General features: G+C 36.7%; 1 long non-coding RNA gene across 1 annotated transcript in view; it reads left to right on the top strand.

Annotated features, from left to right (window-relative positions):
• Window positions 1-1176: 1176 nt before the first annotated feature.
• The window catches only part of LOC119802827, a 31093-nt gene continuing 14890 nt past the window's right edge, over window positions 1177-17379 (top strand). The window contains exon 1 of the long non-coding RNA XR_005283508.1: window positions 1177-1288. This is a non-coding gene — a long non-coding RNA (uncharacterized LOC119802827). The remainder of the gene's footprint in view (window positions 1289-17379) is intronic.

The raw sequence follows: 17379 nt of genomic DNA, 5'->3' as shown, positions 1-17379 counted from the left end.
GGGCGGTGGTGGCGCACGCCTTTAATCCCAGCACTCGGGAGGCAGAGGCAGACGGATCTCTGTGAGTTTGAGGCCAGCCTGGTCTACAAGAGCTAGTTCTAGGACAGGCTCCAAAGCCACAGAGAAACTCTGTCTCGAAAAACCAAAAAAATATAAATAAATAAAAATAAAAATATCTTTGTAGATCTTAACACATTTTCTAATAAACAACTTAAGCTTTTGTCTCTAAACATGTATAAAAATATCTTTGTGTTAATTATTTTCATGGGAAGTATGTAATACCCCACTGCCATCATCAATAAACACTTGATTTCCAAAAAAGCTCAAGCTGTCTAATTTTCTAAATAGGAATGGGCATAAAGTGTGAAAGTATCATATACAAGAGTATTTATGTTTAAACACACAAAGACTGTGGCAACTAAAACAGCATTATGAGCCTGTGAAAACCTAAAAAGCAATAGTATGATAAGAAGTATGTTTCTTCTTTTATACCTTAGTCTAACTTCAGAGTCTTTGGTGACAGACATGGTAGTGCTTTCATATATCAGTATGTAATATTTTCAATGATTCCAAGTTTTTATGCAGAAAAAAAACCCTGCAATGTCATATCCATATTCACAATGGAACTCAGAGAAAAGAAGAAAGGGCATGACTCCCCTAGACTTTGTCAAATGCTAAAATCTGAAGTGAATTATTTCCTTTCAGATACACAGTGTTTCAATTCTGAGATAGTGGTGCCACAAGATTAAATAGGAGAGGTGTGAGAAGCAAGGATCAACTTGATGCACAGAGCATAACAGGTGACTCAGAAGTGCTATACTGGGAATATACTGGTACCTCACTTTGCTAATTTTATGGGCTTTGGCTCATTTAGTTGTCAAAAGCAGTGTGCTGTGTCTGGAACAATGTATTCAGTTTTTGGTTATAAACATTTGCAGCTGAGAGCTGGCATATAGTCAGAGCCTGACTAGGAAAGACCAGCTATGCTGACAATATTAATTGCTCTCCTTGCCTCTGACTGAAGGAGTATGTGCAATCATATTTCCCCGGGAACAATGAGGAGAATGAACTCAATTCCACCAATAGAAACAAAGCCTGTGGTAACCTTGGAGATCTGCATCTGAGCTGCTGACTCATTTCTCCCTCCCATCGCAATGTTTGCTCCGGCAGAAAAAATGAAAGTGAAAATGGATGACAGGAAATAAGGTCGTTTACCTAGGACCAGAATCCAATTATCAAAAGGGGAAATCATTGCGAGTTAACCAGGAGGTGATCACATATCCCACAGGTCTGTATCCTGCCTATCTACCTGAAATTTTCCATTTCTCTGTGTTGATGGCCGATTGTGATTCAGTGCTGCCGATTGCAGCTTACTGGTATCATATTCAGAAATGCCTTGTGAGGGTTCCTAAACATACTGATTTGGGTATCAGACACTTGAAATGTTCAGATTCCCAGGTGTGTAAGGCTATTTGCCGACATAGCATTTATTTTAATGGAGCCTCCAATGGAGCATAAGATCTGTTGCCCCGATTGTTGTCAGGTACAGACTTGCTAATAAAATCTTCATTTCAGAAAATATAGAATCGAACACTAACACAGGAATCACGATTTTATAGCTGAAGCAGTGACTTCAGAGATTTGAGCATGTTTCCTGCACTGTAAACAGGAACAGGTGACTCTTCGTAGTAGCATGCAGAATCTCACAAATTCCTTGCTTTTCCTATTTCTTCTTTCTCCTGCAGGTCTCTGGGATACTTTTTCTTATCTGGGGCTGTTTATAGGGGGCTTTGACTAAAGTCCAGCTGTTAGCAGGACTTTAGTCAAAGCCCCACTGGTAAAAATCCCTCAGATCAGTCCTTTTTATGCTATCTCGGAACCAATGAGAAGAGAGATCTCAAACCAAGTACTGGAAAGCACAGGGCTATATTTACCTTGGTGATCTCATCCAGAGCTGGTGAGTCATCTTTGTCTCCCTCCTCCCTGTGTGCTGGGAAAAGAAGCAGAACAATTGACAGTGGAACACAGGAGAAAATGTAATTCACCTGCACTTTGCCTTCAGTTAACAGCCGACAAAACGGGCAAAGTATGACAGGTTGTCTTAATGAGCTTGTAGCAGCTTTTGTCTCAAATTTACCTATATACATGACAGCCTCCATTCTATTTTTGATTGTGAATCTGTGCTGACAAGTACCTACTGCTTCTGACTGTGATTGCATTTTTTTTTCTGTTTTAAGTATGCTTTTATGCAGTCAAGTTATAACTGAATATGTTACATATAAAAAGATAATGTATTATTGACAAGAACTGTGTCCTTTCTGAGCATTGGTGAGGTTCATCAGGGTTCTGATTTCATTGTAACAAAGTTGATGCTTATTTGCTCAACTAGGTTAAACTTTCTCCAATTCTCAGACAAAATCAGCTTTCTACTAAGTGTAAAACAGTAACTAAAATTGCTCCTTTGTATACATGTCAGTTTAAAACCCACAATCCTATTTCTTTTTTACCTAGCTAAGGTTTCATTAACTGATCTGGGCTGTAGGTATTTTTGTTGGTTGAAAAGCATTTTCTTCCTGAAATTAACCATACATCTTTCGACATGGATTTACGTTCCTCAATCTACAAATTCACTAATTTCAAAGTCTTTACCCCCTTATTGCAATTTGCAAAGACTATCCATTTCTTCGAGATATCAGATATTTGTTAGAACTAGACTCCCCCGTAAAGGGGCCTGCATGCTGGAATCTGGCATCTTGTTAGAGACCACATGCCCACTGACTATCAAAACTGCCTAAGAAATATCATACATCATATAAGCTTCTTCACTCTGTGATTTAACATAAAGCATTTCATCATCACAACTGAGATTTAAGAAGAGATTTTTGTCTTTGTTTTTGAGTCATTGATTTTAAATAATCAAATGGCTACAAAACTTAGTAAAAATATTATAACACAGAAATAACATGGTATGGAAAATACAATATTTGAAGTATAACCATAACAAAAAAAGATAAAATATTTTGACAAATGACGCCTTCATGAGAAATCAACAGCATATGTAATGCTCGTGGTGAGCATGTTGGTAAATATTCACTGGAGTGTTAAACATTAGCTATACCTGTTATAAAAAACATCATTTTATACCAGTATTACTCAAGTCCTCATTTGCAGTGTTTCTTCTAATTACAACTGATTTATACTTACTACTTACCAATATTCTTGGACTCAGAAAATATTGCATGCAATGGGGAGGTTCAATTTAATATCTCAAAGAAGAGGAAATCTTCTTTGTGGACAGTGTATTCTTATAAGGTCTGTTGGCAGAAGCTAATTTGTAACCCAACATCCCTGACTTGAAATAACAACTCAGACACTATATTATTTGAGAAAATGTTTGGTCTATAGCTAAAGAGAATTGCGGGCTAACTCTTATATTCTAAACTAACTGATCTCCACTAATCGGTGCAACACCAAGAGTTCATGGCCTACTAGCAAATTTTGGAAGGCTCCAGCAAAGGCATCTGTCTCTGGCAGCAGCTTCATGGTTTCTCCCTGACTCCACCTAGTCTCTATGTATCTCTTTCAGCATGTCTTTATTCTGTTAATACATTGGTTGAAATCAGCTACCTTATTAACAAATGGCAATTGAAATTATTAACAGCATAAATCAGGAAGGGTTATTATGAGGAAGAGTTTGGATTTGCACTATCAAAGGCAAATGTACTTACGTCTGAAATGGTTAGAAGTGAGAAAAGACTTTCCAATCCTCCACAGAAGCTGACAAATGAGGAAACATTTATAGTACTGTGGGGTTATGATCAGCCTGAGGCTAGTGAGCTGTAGGAAGATGCTGCTAAGTACCACAATATGGTACTTCAAGTTCTTTACTTCTTGTGAGGAATGCTGAAAGGTAAAAACTGGTGGAGTGATTTAACAGGATCTTAAATGTTTAAGGAATTTAGTAATAACAACTTCATAGAAGTAGGAAACTCTGTAATTCCCTCTTATTAGAAAACAACTCCTTTTCGTACAGAATGGCTGTATTAGATCCAACCATCAGAATTTGTTGTGTGTCTCCAAGTCAGCCATGTTCAGAGAAAATACAAGCTGAGGAGAGAAAAGGCAAGCATTTCAAATGTTATTATTAACAGAGTAAAAGGATTCACAGAAATAAGTTAATAAGATCTAATCAGAGCTTAACAGCATGTATTGCTTTCTCTTTCTTCCATACAGCTTTCTCTTTCTTCCATACCAAAGATAGCTAAGGTATTGTTTTATATATAAAAGATTATTTTTACATCATGCCATTTATTCCCTAAGATTGTCACAGATTTCATTTGGTGTTTCATCAGTTGATTTCAAAGAAACACTTAGAAGTTATCATTGGAATCTCTGGACTCAGGGTATGGAAAAATATGTACCATTATGCCAGAAATGTATGGCTCAGTTTATACAAGTTATTAGAGATCAATGTCCATAATTTTATATCATCCATTAATGGATAATGTCTTTTTTGTCCATAGAAACAAAGTCAGTTTATTTGAAATATATTGTCAGCTTCAGCAGATGCCTGAACTGGCAGGATTTCTTATTGTACCACAGAAAGATAAAATACAGCCATTTTTTTAATATTTTGGATATATCATATATATTAAAGAAATTTAACCTCAGAAATTGAAAACTAAGAGAGAAATATGGCAAATTTTGAATGAATATTAGTAATTCTTGGGGAATATACCTACAAACACTGTGGCTCCTTAGGACCCACCTAGATGCTCTGCTTATTTGTGACAGTTGTGAGGATGGATTGATTTGTGAGAGAATTGGAAGCTGGAGAATGATTTGTCCCACTGGCTCTGGCTGATACTTTGAAACCTGTTCCTCAGCAAGATTGCATTTCCCTGCCTAAGTATAGGTGAGGTGCCTGGTGCTATAGCAACTCATGATGCCGAGCTCTGCTGGTGCCGATGAGAAAGTTGCATCATATGTGAGAATACTGTGGAGGAGCAGAGCAAGAGCTGAGACTAAGTGAAAGAGAGGGAGTAGATTTGGAGTGAAGGCTGCAGTCATGTCAGAAAATGAAAAAGAAATTAATTAGATTTAAACTAAAAGTCATTGAAAGAAAAGCAAGGTGGAGACACTAGCCTACAACAGGATTCTATAAAAAGTTAGGACAAATAGAAAAATGAGAAAAATTGTGATTCAGACTTATACATCAGCATTAAATTTGATCTTTATGAGCCAATATTTATAATTATTATCTTGTGATAAATGCTAAAGAAAAATTTTAATATATTTTAAATTTATTAAATATATTAAATATATATTTAATATATTTTAAATTATAATTTTAGTGTTTTGTTTGTGTGTCAGTCGCAGTGGGCATGTGTTACAAGAGAATTTTCAATCAGGTTTAAATAAATGCTGATTGGCCAGACAGAAAGTATAGGTGGGGCAACCAGACAGGAAGTAAAGGTGGTACAATGAGAACAGGAAAATTCTGTGATGCAGGAAAGTCATTCCTCTCCAGTCCTTCCCAGACCACCAAAGAAGCAGGATATAACCTATGCCACTGAAAATGGTACTCGGCCATGTGGATGAAACAGATAAGAATAATGGGTTAATTTAAGTTATAAAAGTTAGCAAGAAGCATGAGCTAATGGGCCAATCAGTTTATAATCTTATGGAGACCTCTGTGTGATTTCTTTTGGGCTTACCGGCTGTGGGAACTAGGCAGGACAAAAACCCCCTGCAAGCTGAACTTCATGTTTCAGAATGGCACCAACATGTGGACAACTGCATCCACATAGCCTGAGACAGATTGGCAAGTAATTCTAGAAAAAAATAATAGCATTATGCATGGTTTTGTGTAGTAGAAATTTCTTGGGTCTGCTCTTCATTTAGAGGCAACCAAGCACTCTCATCTAATATAGGCTTTTTAACATAGATTTAGCTATAAAGCCTTGCAGCTCTTTTTAAAGGTCCTGCCAAGAAATATTTAAATAGTGTTGATAAAAAGCCAACTGCATGCTTTTCTGTTTTCAGCTGTAACAGGAAAAAGGCTGCACTATTTCAAAATGCCAGCTTTCTAGGCTCTCCTGCCAATTCAAACTCTGACTCTTTGAGGCAGGAGGTCGTATACAAAGAGAGCATTTGAGTTTTGTTTGTGGACATGCTGTTGCATCTTGCTTACTGGCAAGAACCTTGAAATGCCATAGAGTTGTGGCAATAAACATGGCTGCAAATGGTACCTCCACCTTGAGCCAGGACTCTCACAAAGCTAAGGAATTGTCTGGACCCAGCATTCAAATCGATGGCAAATTTGAGCCTGTAAGAACCTAAATGCAAGCCGGGTGGTGGTGGCGCACGCCTTTAATCCCAGCACTCGGGAGGCAGAGGCAGGAGGATCTCTGAGTTCGAGGCCAGCCTGGTCTACAAGAGCTAGTTCCAGGACAGGCTCTAGAAACTACAGGGAAAACCCTGTCTCGAAAAAAAAAAAAAAAAGAACCTAAATACAATATAGTAGGGTAAGATGTATGTTTCCTCTTCTATACCTTCTTCTAATTTCTGAGTCTTAGGTGACAGATACAGGGTGTTTTCATATGTTACTCAGAAGTGCAAAACTGGGAATATACCAGTACCTCACTTTGCTGATTTTATGGGCTTTGGCTCTTTTAGTTGTCAAGAGCAGTGTGCTGTATCTGGACCAATATACATTCAGTTTTCGGTTATAAACATTTGCAGCTGAGAGCTGGCATACAGCCTGAGCCTGACTAGGAAGGACAAGCGATGCTGATAATATTATTAGCTCTCCTTGTCTCTGAGAGAAGGAGTGTGTGTAGTCACATTTTCCCCGGAACAATGAGGAGAATGAACTCAATTCCACCAATAGGAATAAAGCCTGTGGTTACCTTGGAGATCTGCATCAAAGCTGCTGACTCATTTCTCCCTCCCATCTCAATGTTTGCTCCGGCAGAAAAAAAAAATGAAAGTGAAAGTAGATACAGGAAAAATGTAGTTTACCTAGGACTAGAATCCAGTTATCAAAAGGGGAAATCATTATGAGTTGACTAGGAGGTGATCACATATCCGACTTCTTGGATTTGATCCTGCTATCTACCTGAAAATTTCCATTTCTCCGTGCCGATGGCTGATTGTAATACTAGGCTGCCGATTGCTGCTTCCTGGTATCACATTCAGAAATGCCATGCTAGAGTCCCTAACACACTGATTAGGGAATCAGACACTTGAAATTTTCAGGATCCCGGGTTCCTCAGGCTATTTGCCGACAAAGCAATTATCTTAGTGGATCCTTCAAAGGTGCATAAGATCAGTACATCCAGCTTGTTGTCCGGTACAGAATTTCTAAGAGAATCTTCTTTTCAGAAGATACAGAACCTATGGCTAACCTAGGAATCACAGATTTTACGGCTGAATCAGTGGCTTCAGACTCGAGCACATTTCCTGCACTGGAAACAGAAACAGGAAAAGGTGACTCTTCTCATAAGTTCCTTGCTTTTCCTTTTGCTTCTGTTTCCTGCAGGTTCTGGGACACATTTCTTCTCTGGGGTTGTTTACAGTGAGGCTTTGACTAAAGTCCAGCTTTTAGCAGGACTTTAGCCAAAGCCCCACTGGCAAAATCCCTCAGATCAGTCCTTTTTATGCCATCTAGTAACCAATAAGGAGAGAGCTCTCAAACCAAGGACCGGAAACTACAGAACTGCATTTAACATGGTGATCTCATCCAGAGCTGATGAGTCATCTGTGTCTCCCGATTCTCTGTGTGTTGTGAAAGAAGCACAGCAATTGACAGGGGAACACAGGATAAAATGTAATTTACCCCGATTTTTCCTCCAGTTAACAGCCGACCAAACTGGCAAATTGCGACAGGTTTAGTAAGTTGGCAGCTGGAATTGTAATTTTTCATGTAGTTGAATTATAATATGTAATATATTTAATTGATTAGAGTGTTTATATAATGAAATGCACGGATTTTAGGAAGAAATGTAGATTTGAAACCCTCTTCCAAATAGACCCTTCTGTAATATAGTAGCCCACAGAGACTTAATGATAAAGAAATGAATTCAGTTTAATTGATTTCAGAAAAAAATTAAATATATTTGTATTAGTACCATTTGTGTTTGCTTGTTTTAAGGCTTATTGATGTTTGCACATTTACGTTTGCATGAAGCAGTCTTCATATTTTTCTTTCTTACATGCAATCAATATACTTAAATATCCTTTAAATAATAATTTGTAATTATTTATTTAAAAACCTAGATTCGGCCGGGCAGTGGTAGCGCATGCCTTTAATCCCAGCACTCGGGAGGCAGAGGCAGGAGGATCTCTGAGTTCGAGGCCAGCCTGGTCTACAAGAGCTAGCTCCAGGACAGGTTCTAGAAACTAAAGGGAAACCCTGTCTCGAAAAACCAAAAATAAATAAATAAATAAATAAAATAAAATAAATAAAAACCTAGATTCCAAATATCAGAATTTCTCTTCATGTCTCATAATCATCATTAAATCTTAAGTATTTTTATATCTTTAATAAATACAGAATTTATTTAAGGAATTGTATGTACACCCATTTGAAGACATCACTTGTTATATAGTGCATTTCATAGCAAGCTACCCTGAAAATAATTGTAATTTTCCTTCTCAATTAGTTAAATACAACAAATAGCCCCTCTAATACGAATTTGGCTTCAATTATACTGCCAGTAGGCGTACTGAAATTTTTGAGCACTGGATATACTACAAGAATCATACACTATTTCCAGTTTTTGAAATTTCATTAGGGCAAATGTGCTTACATATTAATCAAATGCTGGTTCAGTGCAGATATTTATTGGAACTACAAGATATGAGATAGGATTTCTCTTTTGACTGTAATGTACCATTCTAACCTTTCTGGCCATGAGTAATCAGAGATCTTCCTCTTCTCATACATATCTAATATTATGGAATTTTTAATAACCAGCATGTTTCCTTTAGAAAATGAGTATAGTAAAAATATCTTCTAGGTGTCTAAATTTCCAAATGAGCATGTTGCTGACTTTCTCACATTACAATGTAAGCATTAAAGCAAAGAAAAAATAAAAAAAGACTATAATTCAGAGACCACACTCTAGAGATCATGGTATTCTGCTTATTCACTAAGCATGATATGGTTCTGTAAACAACAATATTAATTTATTGTTTCTGAATAGTAGATGATTATGTAAAAATGGTCAAATGTCTGGGTTTTTTCCTCTCTCATCCTTATGCATATAGTATAATTAGATCAGCATGTAGGTAAATCCATGCCCATCAAACAGAAAATGGATAAAAAAATTGTGGGTACATTTAAACAATAGAGTATTTCTCAGTGCTAAAAGACAATGACATCTTGAAATTTGTAGACAAATGAATGAAACTAGAAAATCCATCCTGAGTAAGGCAACCCTAACCAGAATGATGAGGATTATTTGTACACAATCATGGGTGAGCACCAACTATAAAGCAAACAGTAGGGAACCTATAGCCCATGAATCCAGACAAGCTAATTAACAAGGGGAACATAAGAGAAAAACATTCATCCCCTTGGCAGCTCTGATCTATTCCCCATAGCATGTTAAGCACTAAATACCATCCACTTGGAGCTTGGCAAAACTGGCCTTTGGACAAAGAACTCCTCATGTCTCAACCACTGAAAAAATTCAAAATATCTGAAAGGGACAAGCATGATAAAAGAAAAAAAGATTGCCATATATTGCTAAGACTATGAAAGATGAATTTAAAATTTTTCCTGCCTCTGAAAATGGTCTGTCAGTGTGTCAGTGACTCTAGGACTTAGGAAATGCTAGTTGCTCCCATGCTAAAAATGAGACTTTGGGTGACTGCCTATTTATCGAGTTGTCTCTCTCATTTATTGCACATTTTGGATGTTACTTGATTGCACTTACTGTTTACAAAAGTAAGATTATTTTCCTCTCAGGTTTTCAATGGGGTTGAACAGTAGGTAATCATAGTCACAATCCTTTTATGACATGGCCAAGCAATATTTAATATTGGACTTAGACTTCTTAGGATAGGATATTTATTGAAACAGTTAGGATATATTTCTTGCATGATATTGTTTATGATGGGTGTAACTAGTTTTATACTTGATATCTGTTCTTATTGTATATAGTTTTACAATGGGGTTTAAGTTCTCTTATTTAAAACACAAGAGCGAATTGCTCTGGGAACTCCTTATGATAATGCCTTTGAGATTCTGGGCCACTTTGGCATAGTCTTGGGGTACTTTAAAAACAGATGGAGAAATATGTTCTTACTTCCTCTTGACTGCTGGATTCAGTTCCTGTTGCTGGGTTCAGTTCCTGTTCCCTGCTCATACAGAGGACTGTTGATCTGAGAGTCGACCCATAAATATAGAATCCTTTATTATATTCAATCCTGAAATAATGAGGGACTACTTTTCATGATGCCTCTACAAAATACTTTTTTTTTTTGCTTTAATCTAGTAGACATTTAATACCATAGGAACTTAGCTTCTTTGCAAAACCTTAATTGTTGTAAAACATGGAAAATCCACAATAATGATTATGATAGGAGATTATGTTCAAAACTTGATCTTTATTTCCTCTTGGACTGTAGGGTCTATCTCAAGGAGAGAATTATTTCAGGCAATTTCCAGGGTTTTTTTTCAGTTATCTAATTATATCATAAAAATAATCCAATTTGTTATCATACCAAATTTCATTTCACCCTGTAATGCAATTATAAATATCACAGCACTCTATATAGCGTTAGGAGTTTGTAAGAACTATGTTGTTTCTCTGATTTCCCTCTCTGTCTCTCTATCCTTTGTGTATAGGAGGGCCTACTGATTTTTTTTGAGTTGATCGTGTATCCTGCCACATCACTGAACGTATTTATCATGGGTAGGAGTTCTTTGGTAGAGTTTTGGGGGTCACTGATGTACAATCTCTTATCATCTGCAAATAAAAAGTTAGAATTCTTCCTTTCCAATTAGAATCCCTTCATCACCGTATGTTTTCTTATTGCTATTGCTAGAATTTCAAACACTATGTTGAAAGAGATATAGTGAGAGTGGAGAGTCCTTGTCTTGTTCCTGATCTTAGTGGAATGGCTTTGAGTTTCTCTCCATTTAATTTGATATTAGCTGTTGGCTTGTTGTATATTATTTTAATTATATTTAGACAAGATCCTTGTTATCCTCCCTACCCTCTCCAAGACCTTTATCATAAAGGGGTGTTTGAATTTTGTCAAATGCTTTTCAGCATCTAATAAAATGATCATATGGTTCTTTCTTTCAGTTATTTATATGATGGATTACATTGATAGCTTGATAGATTTTCAATATGTTGAACCAGCCCTGCATCTCTTGGGATGAAACCTACTTGATCATGATGGATATTTCTTTGATGTGTTCTTGGATTTGGTTTTCAGTATTTTATTGAGAATTTTTGCAATTGATGTTCATGAGTGAGATTGGGTCCTGTAATTCTCTTTCTTGTTTGAGTCTTTGTGTGGTTTTGGTATGAGGGTAACTGTAACTTCATAAAAAGAGTTTTGCCGTGACTCTTCTGTTCGGAGGAGTGGGAGGCTGGAGATGGAGGAAGGGTAGATATAGGAACATTGAATAAGATATCTACATTAAAGGAGTCATTTTGGTTTTGACAAAAGACTTGGCTCTAGAGGGGATCCCAGGTGTCCACGGGGATTTTCTCAGCAAGGTCCTTTGGCAGCAGAGGAGAGGGTGCCTGAATTGGCTTTGTCCCACTATCACACTAATGATTATCTCAAGTATCACAATAGAATCTTCGTCTGGAGAAGGATGGAGATAGAGACAAAGACCCTCATCAGAGCAATGAAATGAGCTCCCAAGGTCCAGTTGAAAAGCAGACGGACTGAGAAGATGACAAAGGAAGTCAGGACCAGGAGGGGTTGGTCCACCCACTAAGACAGTGTGACTGATCTAATGGGAATTTACCAAATCCAGGTGGACTGGAAATGAATATGTGATCAAATAGGACTGTCTGAATATGGCTGACAATGGGGGGCAGACTGAGAAGCTATCAATAATGGCACTGGGACCAGTTTCTACTGCATTTATTTGCTTTTTGGGACCCTAGTCTATTTGGATGCATACCTTCCTAGGCCTGGATGGAGGCAGGGGATTGGGGCTTGGACTTCCACAGGTCAGGGTACCCTGCCTTTTTTTTAAGGAGGGAGGGGGAGAAAAAAATGGGGAGGAGGGAAGGAAGTGTAAATTTTTGAGTGGAAAAATAAAACAAAAACAAAAAAACAAAACAAAACAAAAGACCTATTGTGGCCAACAGCTATTAAAAATATAAGGACTCATAAATATCCATCATTAAATATATAGTTGAGAGCCTCAAAAGCATATAGTTTTTTTTTATTTTATGTACAATATATCATTTATACACAAAAAGTTTTTGGAAACTAAGCCAATTACCTTGGAGAATTCCTTCTTTCTGGGTCATATTCTACTATAAAATCCTCAATGATTCTTTCCTACAATTTGTAAATAAAATTTTCCATAATTAATTCTTAAAACACAAACACTTGAATGCCTCTTATTTAATTTCACTTGTGAGGGTTGATCTACCTTAGTGTTTAAATTAACCCACCGCTGACAATGGGAGAAAGAATCTGTCCATGCTGTTTGGCCGGTGCTGTGTAACCTGATGCCCATACTGGGAGTGGCCTTCCTATGCCTTAATACAGGGGGAGGTGTTGGCCATATTCTAGAGGATATGTCATCCATTTCTGGAGTCTATGATATGTGAATGCCTTCCCCATATTGTGTGAATACTGTGGAGGAATAGAATAAGGAGTGCTAAGGGAGAGGAATGGGAGAAGATATGGAGAGGTAATCTGCTGTGAGGTTTTGAAACAAAATTGACATAAATGAATGGATGACCAAATAAATATATATAAAGGTCATTTGCAAGCCATAATGTAAAAAAACAGAAATAAAGAAACCAGATGATTTAAAAAAATAGAAAATACAAAAATAAGATAAAAATAGAAAGCAATTATGATCTTTAAATAAAATTAAATTATTCTTATGAAGAAATAATAATGATGATTAGTTCTGTGGATAAATATTTAAGAAAACTTATAAAAATTTTCAAACAACTACCTGTCAAACTTTGCATACGTTTTCTTTGTTGTTTCAGTGACAGTGGACATGTTTCCTGCTCCTGTGAGTCAAGCATAGCCTTCCACTATTACTTCTCAGAAATTATACCTGTCACTCTCAAGGGGACTATGAGACTTTCTGAGCAGTAGTGAGTTTCATCAGGTTTCTGATTTCATTGTAACAAAGTTGATGTTTGTTAGCTTAAAGATGCTAAACTATCTCCTTTCTCTGACAAGATCTGCATTCTACTAACAGTAAAACAGTGTAACTAAAATTGCTCCTTTCTGTTCATTTCCATTTAAAACTCAGAATCCTATTTCTTTGTTACCTAGCTAAGGTTTCATTAGCTTAACTGGACTAGAGATATTTTTGTTGGTTGAAAAGCATTCTCTGCCTGAATTTATCCATATGTCTTTGGACTTGGATGCATGTTATTCAATTTACAGAGAATTCACTAATTTCGAAGTCTTCACACCCTGCACTCTCTTTCTTTGAGATATGTGCTGTTTGTTGAAATTAATTCCCCAATAAAGAGGCCAGCATTATGGAATCGGGCATCTGATTAGTGATCACATGCCCAATGTTTGACAAAATTGCGTAAGAAATGTCATACATCATATAAACTTCTATACCCTGGGGTTTAGCATAAAGATTTTCATCATCACCGCTGAGATTTAAGAACAGATTTGTGTCTTTGTTTTGCAGTGTTTGACTTTAAAAGAATCAAACAGGTACAAAACATAGAAAAAGAAAAAAAATGAAGAATACAAAAATAACTTGGTATGGAAAAATACATGTTATAAAGTTTAACCAGAACAACAAAAGATAAAATATTCTGAAAAATGAAGGCTCTAGAAAAAATATACCTCTGCTTGCTTCCAGCAAACAGAGCCCACCCAAGAAAATGCTGCCACCAAAAAGCCATACTTAACTCTTTCCTTTTGTGTCTTAAGTTCCTTTTTAATCTTTGTTAGGATTTACTTGGATATAGTTGTCCACACTGTTAGTTCATTTCATGACATCCTACTTGAAATAATAACTATATTCTTTTTCAGTACTGTTTGACAAATAGCTTATGTGTGTTGGTAGCTAGCTCTTATATCTTAAACTATCCAATATCCTTAATCTGTGCATCATTACATGGCTTACAGGAAAAGTTTCGCCAAGCTCCAGTGGATGCATCTGCCTCTGGCAATAACTACATGGCTTTGCCCAGATGCTGCCAACTCTCTCCTTTTATTTCCTTCAGACTGACTTTATTGTGTTAAGCCATTGGTTGAAAGCATCCTCTTAACTGGACAATGGCAATAAAACCAACACACAGCATACATCACCGCTCATATGAGGAGAGCATAGTAAAAATAAAAAAATAAGTTTAGAAAATATGAACGTAAATAAAAAATAAATGATAGCAATTAAAAATAAAAAATAGAGTAAGCACAATGACCTCAGAAATTGTAATGCCAACACAGATGGGAAATGCTCTCAAATTCCCACACATGACAAAAAAATTCATGGACAAAAATTTTATGCTAAGACAGAAAAGATATGCTTCTACTGCAACAATAATATTGATAGCTCTTTAAATTTCAAAGGGACAAGATAAAATGGTTACTATAATCACCCCATTCTTATATAGTTTGTGATAGTTTGTCTGTACATTTGTGTATGCAAAAAATGTAAAAATAATCTTACTGATTATAGTATTTATTTTGAAATTTCTTAGTGCAGATATTGTATTGAAGGAAGCAGAAAGAATTGTAAAGTAATATAAAATACTATACTGCCCTTACATAAGAATTCTAAATAATAGATGATTTGTACTCATTGATAAATAAGAATATACATATGTGCATGAAAAAAGCCCATAGATATTATATATATATATTAAGTAACTAATATAAACATTTGAAAGTAATTGAAATGTGTCATAGTACACTTGGTGAGATATATGAAAATGAACCCTTGTAGTATAAAAAATAGGAGAACATTCTAATGAGGTGCCAAGACATTGCTGTCTGATGAGATTCATGACAATATTCCACACTTTGAGATAAAAACCAGGATAAAACAAATTTACACAATATGTAGCCACAAATCCAGCCTTACAGAAAGTAAGTAGAAGGAAAATCATAAGACCAAGGAGTCCAACAATGCCCCAATAACTCAGACATCTAGCGACCCTTCAACCAGCACAACTCAAAGAAGGTAAGCACACAAATCTACTACCAAAAAAAAAATAATAATAACCGGAGTAACAACCACTGGTCATTAATATCAACTTAATATCAATTGACATCAATTGGACTAAGAGATTAGATATGAAAACAGTATCCAACATTCTGCTGCTTACAAAGAAACAAGACCTCAAACACAAAAAGACAAATAATGGTCCTTCTTGTCCATTTAAAATGAAGTAAGTTTATTTGAAATACATTGTGAGCTTCAGCAGCAGCATCCTGAACTGGCAGGGTTTCTTATTGCATCCAGAGAAGAACCAAATACAGCAATCTTTTTAATATTGTGGGATATATGTTTTATATTAAAGGAAATTTAACCACTCAGAAATTAAAAGTTAAGAGAGAAATATGGCAATTTTTGAATGACTATTTGTAATTCTTGGGGAATATACCTACAACCACTGTGTCTCCTTAGGACCCACCTAGATGCTCTGCTTATTTGTGACAGTTGTGAGGATGGATTGATTTGTGAGAGAATTGGCAGCTGGAGAATGATCTGTCCCACTGGCTTTGGCTGATACTTTGAAACCTGTTCCTCATGAAGGATTGCATTTCCCTGCCTAAGTATAGGTGAGGTGTCTGGTGTTATAGCAACTCATGATGCCAAGCTCTGCTGGTGCCGATGAGAAAGTTGCATCATAAGGTGAGAATACTGTGGAGGAGCAGAGCGAGAGCTGGGCCTAAATGAAAGAGAGGGAGTAGATGTGGAGTGAAGGCTGCAGTCATGTCAGAAAATAAAAAAGAAATTAATTATATTTAAACTAAAAGTCATTGAAAGTAAAACAGGGAGGAGATACTAGCCTACAACAGGACTCTATAAAAAGGTTCCAAAAATTGAAAATAAGAAAAATTGTGATTCAGACTTATACATCTACATTAAATTGCTTCTTTATGGGCCAATGTTTATCATTATTATCTTCTGAAGAACTCTGAAGAAAACATTTAAAATAAATTGAATGTTTTATTTATAGACTTTGTGTTTTGTCTGTGTTTCAGTCACAGTGGTCATGTGGTGTGGGAGAATTGTCTGTATTCTGTCAATCATGTTTTAACTAAATGCTGATTGGCCATGCAGGAAGAATTGGTGAGACAACCAGCAGGAAGCATAGTTGGTACAATAAGAAAGGGAGAATTCAGGGATACAGGAAGCCCATTCCTCTCTAGTCCTGCCCAGACCACCAAAAGAAGCAGGATGTGACCTATGCCACTGAAAAAGGTACTGGCCCATGTGGCTGCCAGAGTTAAGAATAATAGGTTAATATAAGATATAAGAGTTAGCAAGAAGCATGAGCTAATGGGCCAATCAGTTTATAGTTTTATAGAGACCTCTGTGTGATTTCTTTTGGGCTTGCTCTCTGTGGGAGCTAGGCAGGACAAAAACCCCCGCAAGGTGAACTTCATGTTTCAGAATGGTGCCAACGTGTGCACAACTACATCCACATAGCCTCAAACAGATCGGCAAGTAATTCTAGGACAAAATAATAGCATTATGCATGGTTTCTTGGTAGTAGCAATTTCTCAGGTCTGTTCTGTTTGCTAGAGGCAACAAAGATCTCGCATGTAAGAGAGGCTTCCTAACTCAGCTTTAGCTGTAAAGTCTTGCAGTTCCATTAAAAGGTCCTGCCAAGAAACATTTAAATAGTGTTGGTAAAAAGCTGACTGCATGTCTTTCAGTTTTCAGCCGTAGCAGGAAAAAAGCTGCACCATTTTAAAATCCAGCTTTCTGGGCTGTTCCTGCCAGTGCAACTCTGACTCCTCTTTGAGGTAGACGGTCCTACCAAAAAGAGAGCATTTGCGTGTTGTTTGTGGACACACTGTTGCAGCTAGCTTGCTGACCAAGGACCTTGAAATGTCATAAAGTTTGTGGCAATAAAAATGGCTTGCAGATGTACCTCCACCATGAGCCTGGAATCTCACAAAGCTAAGGAATGCGCTGCATCCACAGTCAATCCACAGCTTTAATCC

The sequence above is a fragment of the Arvicola amphibius genome, chromosome 12 (assembly GCF_903992535.2).
Source record: "Arvicola amphibius chromosome 12, mArvAmp1.2, whole genome shotgun sequence".
In the NCBI taxonomy this organism is placed as follows: domain Eukaryota; kingdom Metazoa; phylum Chordata; class Mammalia; order Rodentia; family Cricetidae; genus Arvicola; species Arvicola amphibius.
This window is presented reverse-complemented; position numbering and strand designations above follow the sequence as displayed.